At 32.3% G+C, this 6858-nt stretch overlaps 1 long non-coding RNA gene across 4 annotated transcripts; it reads left to right on the forward strand.

Moving 5' to 3' along the window:
- Positions 1–201: 201 nt before the first annotated feature.
- Positions 202–4864, forward strand: LOC139893104 (uncharacterized). Of its 4 annotated transcripts, XR_011774343.1 has the most exons (6): positions 202–560; positions 720–764; positions 1308–1376; positions 2153–2224; positions 3124–3194; positions 4299–4864. It is a non-coding gene; the product is annotated as an uncharacterized lncRNA (long non-coding RNA). The 4 variants fall into 4 exon arrangements; XR_011774340.1 differs by having other exon boundaries at positions 1308–2224; XR_011774342.1 differs by having other exon boundaries at positions 1308–2224; positions 4351–4864.
- Positions 4865–6858: the final 1994 nt, after the last annotated feature.

A 6858-nucleotide genomic window follows, 5' to 3' on the forward strand; every position in this document is an offset into this window, starting at 1 on the left:
ACATTAAAAGAGAGTCTCGATTAGCTAATAAATGTTTTCAAAAAACCCCTTAATTATTATTAGATTAAAAAATTATATTATAATAATACTCGATCCAACGGTCGTTAATCATCAACGCTAATAAATCAATTTTACACTCCATGCCTAAAGCACCTTCTAATAAAAAAAACACGGTAGCTTCAAAATTAGGGATCCTGACTCCCGGTGCTAGATATCTATGATCTCTATTAGACTAATAGGTTACCAGTATAACAACATCTCGATTCATTCAATTGCTCTAATCCACCTGCAGTCGATTGCAACGTGAATGGAATCGAGCAATTAATGTGTAATTCTAGGGTTTGGCTAAATTAGTGATCGCATCGACAAATTGGATTTCGAAGTAATCAATATAAAGATTTTATATCAGTTAGTGATTGTCGATCATGGTGATGAATGTTAGTTTTAAAAGTAATGGGCAGATCGTACAATCGGGTAACTGAGGAATCAAAGGTCACATTCGGATTGAACCCTAGAAATTGGGGAATAGCACGCTAATTGCAGTCAATTCCTTATCAAATGTAAGATTCAATGTGTTGCTTATTTGATTCAATTCCTTATTTGATTTGTATATAACCGTTTAAAAAGTGAATTTTGTCATAGTTACTATTTAGTGTTGAGTAGAGGCTGCAATTTAAGAAAATCATGTTCTTAATTGTTGTTTTTTTTTGTCTCTACAGTGTGTGCCATTTCAGAAGATCTAATGTTTCATCCTTTCTTAAGAGGTAAAATTAAGGATTCTAATATTTCTTTATCTTTTGTTCACTCCTTTTTAGTTGTATATTGAATATTGATGTGATTAAGTAATATTTGTATTAGAAAAGAGGGTTTAGTAATATTTTACTAAAAAAAAAAAAAAGTTTAGATGGAAGATATGCCCGCCTATTGTTTCTGTTACTTTTTAGTTTAACAAATCCGATTTCCGAAAGCTCTATTCTTGAAAGTCATGTTGATTTTACTCGAATGCCTTTTTCACCGAAACCGTTTTTTAAGAAAACTGCACCGGATTAATGGGAAATGGAGTTGTTGGTATTGATGTTATTATTCAAGAAAGTGATAGAGGATGAAACTATGTCTGACTAATAGTAAATTATTAGCCACGAATACAAGTTTGGATAGCCTTAAGTATATGGTTTCGAAAGCGAGAGTATAAACAACAATCAAATAGTTGATGAAGTTATTAGTTTGAAGGCCACGATAGAAGCCATAAAGAGGCGAATACCCAATGGTTAGTTTGTATATTTATGTATATTTTTATGGTGTTTTAGGCGAACTTCAACGACAAATATGAAGAATATATGAAGTGAGGCGGTGGAATAATGAGTTCTAAATCTTAGGTAAAAATAAGGGTAAAGGTACCCATTTTGCTGGATTCACAGACTGTTGGAGTCATATGGATCAAATGGGTCAAAGTTAAACTGTTGTTGTCATATGGAATAATGGGTACTAAATATCAGGCAAAAACAAAGGCAAACTTTCAACCCATATGACTTTGACCTTTTTGATCCATTTGCCTGGTACCTATTTTAGTATACTCTCTCCGTCCCATATTAATAGTCCACATACATTAAGGGCATAATAGAACTTAAGCTTCTTATTCTTTTCTATTTATGTTAGTTGACTATTAAATTGGGATATCCCAAATTGGAATATTGGAATATTAATATGGGACAGAGGGAGTAATATTTTATACTTTGACCCATAAAAGATATGCCATCTGTTATGTATCTTATGTGTAGAATCAACAGATTCTAAGCAACAATTAGTCAAATTTGTGATCACAATTGGAGGTGACAATATGGGTTAGTTTGGCATAATATCAACTCATGAATATCGTATCGGTATTGATTTGTTATATGAGCTTATCAAAGTTTTTTTTTATTATCAGAGTTGCAGTTGCTCCTTATTTTACTATGACTTATTGTGTTGTAATTCATTGTTGCTTGGGCTAATAATGATTTCTATTTTGTGGTTTACTATAGATTTTACTTAGGTTGCTACACCCATTCGAGACGAAAAAAACTGCTCCACATCTAACTGAACTAAATAAAACTCTCCTTCGTTTACATTTTATTATTGTTTGCTAATGCATATGCTAATATTTGTAACATAGGATGATATTCTTGGCTCTTCAGCGGACGAATTTTTCTAGGCATTGACCTTCCTGCTTGACTTCAACCTGAAGGTATACAACTTTATTTAATTTAGGCATTCATAAGTGTTTTGTCCAGGTTCTATATTGTACACTTCTAAATGCAGTCATGTTGCATATGCATTTTGTTTAGCTGCTGCATACTAAACTGTTGTATTAAGACTTTTGACTATGCTTACATAATAATGACCTTTTGCCTGTTGCATATTACAATGTTGTGTAGTGATTATATTTTATCGTCTTCGATAATCTATACACCACGGAATTGAAATTGAAATTGTAATTTTATAACTAAAGTTCCTCTCCTTTTGAAATAGCCTGTGTGACCTCTGGACATTACTGGAACAGGTATGCATCTTCTGTTCTTAGCAATATCCTTGAGAGTTTTTATTATGTTAGTAGCTCTTTTTACGGGTTGTAGCATTTTTAGGTATATCAAGATAATTATATTCTGAAATAAGGGTATCTTTCATCTTTACTACTTCTTTTGCTTTGCTTTCTGTAGTTTGACTCACGTTGAACCTTTCTTCCCATCATGCTTTGTTAGTGTATGAATTAGTCTGACTTCGATCATAACTGCTTGATGTCGATTTTTTGTTTTGTTATCTTTCATGTTCATATTTTACTAGGCATCTAGAATCTAGATTGGCTTTTTTGCCTTTTTTCCCCTCGAAATTGAAGGTGTCCTTCCCTCTACCATTAGAAACTTGGAATCGTGTCGTGTCGTTTTGTTTTGTTTCATTTGTTGTTTCTTAATAATTTTACGAACCGATATAATGTGTGTTTCTTATAATATTGTCATATAGGTTATAGATTATTCCTATTATACATGTATTCTTATTGTCATTGAAATCATGATGAGTTGGAATTAACAATTCAACAATAACTAATGTCATTTTTATGGTACTTATGTTTGAATTTTTTGTTTTCAGATCGGGATAGAAGCCATCGGGTTTAAAAGAATTTATTAAGATTTTACTTCATCTATAATCAAGAAACATAAGTAGGTGCTTGAGTACTTCATTAAATTATATTTACAGCTCAATTGGTGTCAATTCTTTTGTATATTTGGCCAAGAAGTCCCTCAATTGCCTTTAGTAGCAACAAGCAAGGTTGCAAAATTCGCTATTCGGGGATTAATCGGTCGGGACTTTAAAAAGATTAATCGGTAATTCGGGGATTAATTGAGGATTAATCGGATTGTACTTTATACATCTAAATATTAAATTTTAAAAATTATATGTGTAAATATAGAAATAAACCATAAATATAAAAATAAACTCTCTTTAAAGTGATTTCATGCTCATTCCTCAAGTAAGGTATGTTTTTGACATCTATAGGTCGAAGCATAGTGGGTTAGAAAACGGGTGAAAATCTGTTTGATTAAAACTTTTGTGTAGCTTGAATGTGGTCAAGCTACGTTGGGTTGACCTATAATCACTTGCCAGTTTCTCTAAAACTTATTATATAATGTAATTTTCTAATATGATCACAAAATTATCCAATTTTAATAGCAAGTGACTATAAGCCTACTGTGAACTACAAATATGTAACACCTGAAACACTACCCATGCCCTGAACTTTATCAATATTATTGGATGAGATTTAATAAATAGACAACCGGGTGGCTCATATAGCGTTGAAAAATAGGTTGAAATGGGTATTCTTTCGTGTAGGATGGACATGGACCGGGTTGAGTCAACTCAAACAGTCTATTGTCCTATATTTTATAACAATAACTATATATTATTAGCAATTGGGGTTTTTAGGCTTTGAACATCTTTTGATTCAAAAAGAAGCCAGATGGTCTTGATGATATATTGATTTTGGGTTGGGGCGACCCAAACCATCATATGTCCCTATTTTAACAAATAATAATAATTATTATTTTATTATGTAAGAAGTGGCAAAATGGATGGTTGGGTAACAATGGCTACCTACTTACTACATACTGGCCAACTCTCAAAAATTATTTCGACTTAAGAAATAAAGTTTCAACAATCTGAGGTTATTAGAATTAAAACACCACTAAACTGGTCTATTTTGTATATTTGTATATAAATTACCAACTCTAATTGTAATATTAATAAATTGTAATGGTTTATAGGTTTTCCCTAAAACCTCTTTTGGAATTGAGGATGTTTTATTAAATTTGCAAGGAATAGAGGAGTCGAAAGTAGTGACGTGCTGAATTAACAAGGCAGCAAGTTAAAGTCGTTCCTAATGGGACCATATACACACGAGTTGATACTCACTACAATGATCACGGTACCTCTGATCTTTACTTGAATGTATTAGTTCATGTTTTGCTTCAGAAATGATCATTTGGTTCGTCTTTAGTTGTTGCTTTTAAGTAAAATTTTGTTTGTTATTACAATTCATTGACACATATGATTCAAAGTTTGCCTATTATAGTCTGGAATGTTTTACCAATAATATTTTGTGTCTCATGGGATTCGATATTCCTTAGCTTTATCAGTTAACATTTATAATTTCATGTCCGTTTGACTTTGACATGGTTGTAGAGATCATCTTACTTACCAAGCTTATGAAAGAACCCCTTTATAGTGGCTACAGATTGGCTTTGGAATCAACAAGACAGGAAAATGTTCTGGTAAATCGTCTTTTCTGCTATATATGGTTCTTTATGTTAGGTTGTCCCAAATGAATAGTACTCACCCTCGCTGGTAACTCGGACAAGGAACAACCTTATAACTTATATTATTGTCACATCTACTTGCTGCTAAAGTATTACGTGAACTTGGTAACAAAGTAAAATAAATGGAACAACTCGGGTTACCTGATCATCACTCATATCGTTGTTATTCGAGAATTTTTGCTGACATATGCGAGAGATGTAACTCAGATGTGTTATTATGAGATGTTTAAAATAACACCGTGTATTTGATGAAGCTATATTTGAATTTGATCAAGTGAAAATAACACTGTGTATTTGATGAAGCTATATTTGAATTTGATCAAGTGAAAGTCTTTTGCATATGTAGATTCATGTACAGGCACTCCCAACAAATATAATATATGATGCGATTGATGTAGGGGTGTCATCGGTTCGGTTTTTCGGTTTTTTCGGTTCGATTTTTTCGGTTTTGAAACTTATAAAATCAAAACGAAAACCAAACAAAAACCAAATTTAAATATCAAAATCATAACCAAAAACCGAACCAAAAACCGAATTTGATTTCGGTTTGGTTTCGGTTAAAATCGAAAATCATTATAAATAAAAGATAAAATTGTTGAAATGGTCTCTGTGGTTTGTACCAAAATGCTGGTTTCATCCCTGTGCTTTTTTTTGACTGATTGATCCCGGTGGTTTGTCAATGTTGCTGATTTAGTCTCTATTTCTGACGAACGTTAAATATCTCCGTTAAATCTCATCATGTGCAATGCATGTGAGGGTACTTTAGTCTATTTGTTTCCATTATTGACAAAATTATTAAAATGGTCCCTGTGATTTGTACAAAAATTGCTGAAATGGTCCCTTTAGTTCATACAAACAAATACATCTAAATCAAAATCAAAATCTTGTTCCCCAAATCCTCTATATTTCCAGAAATCAAACCTAAATTAAACTCAAATCAAACTCACTATCTTTATTACCACCAAAAACTATAAATTTAACCATCAATTTCAATATCATAATTAAATTATAATCACAAAATAATAAACCTAGATTTGAAACGAGAAATAAAAATAGGTTACATACATCCATCGTTCATAAATATTTAACCAATAAAAATTGAACCTACTTAGATACAAGATTAATTTCATTTGACGATAATAAAAAAAAATTGAACCTATTAAATTATTAACCTACTCCATAATATATAAACAAAAGGCACCTACTTATAAGCTAGATCTAATTGCATTTGACGATGAGCAAGATTAATTTCCCATTTTGGTTGGATAAACACCTGTACATGAATCAGGAGTCAATCGAAGCTCGAACAGTATACCCCAAAAACTTGGTTCAAACTTCATGGTGGGGAAGGTTGACGATGCCGACGGAGGTTGTACATGGTGGCGAAGGTTTTGATGCAGACGGAGGCGTTGTGCCGGAGGACGTGACGGGGATGATTGTTACGCCGTGGCTAAATCAATCAAGTTTTGGATATTTTTAGATCTGGATTTTTTTTTTTTTTGCTTGCTTGATGAATTTTTGTTTTGGGTTTTGCAGATATGATAATTTGTTAACGTTGTGGTTTGTAAGTTCAGTTCTTAAGGGTTTTTTTAGTGGTGTTTGGAAAATTGTGGGAATTAATAGAATGAAAATAATTTAGCTGTTTGATGAAGGAATTTGGGGGTGAAGAAATTAAGAAATGGCTTTGGTTCATGAAGGAAGAATAAAAAATTGAAGAAGAAAATTGAAGAAAATGACGAAGAACTGGTTAAAGAAGAAAGGGTCAGAAAATGACAGATATGCCCTCACATGCATTGCACATGATCAGTTTTAACGTAGATATTTAACGTCCGTCAGAAATAGGGACTAAATCAGCAACATTGACAAATCACCGGGATCAAATCAGTCAAAAAAAAGCACAGGGATGAAACCAGCATTTTGATACAAATCACAGGGACCATTTCAGCGATTTTGTCTAAATAAAAATTCTAACGAGCATAAACTTACATATAAATTAGGAATAATGGTT

The sequence above is a fragment of the Rutidosis leptorrhynchoides genome, chromosome 2 (assembly GCF_046630445.1).
Source record: "Rutidosis leptorrhynchoides isolate AG116_Rl617_1_P2 chromosome 2, CSIRO_AGI_Rlap_v1, whole genome shotgun sequence".
Taxonomy (NCBI): Eukaryota; Viridiplantae; Streptophyta; class Magnoliopsida; order Asterales; family Asteraceae; genus Rutidosis; species Rutidosis leptorrhynchoides.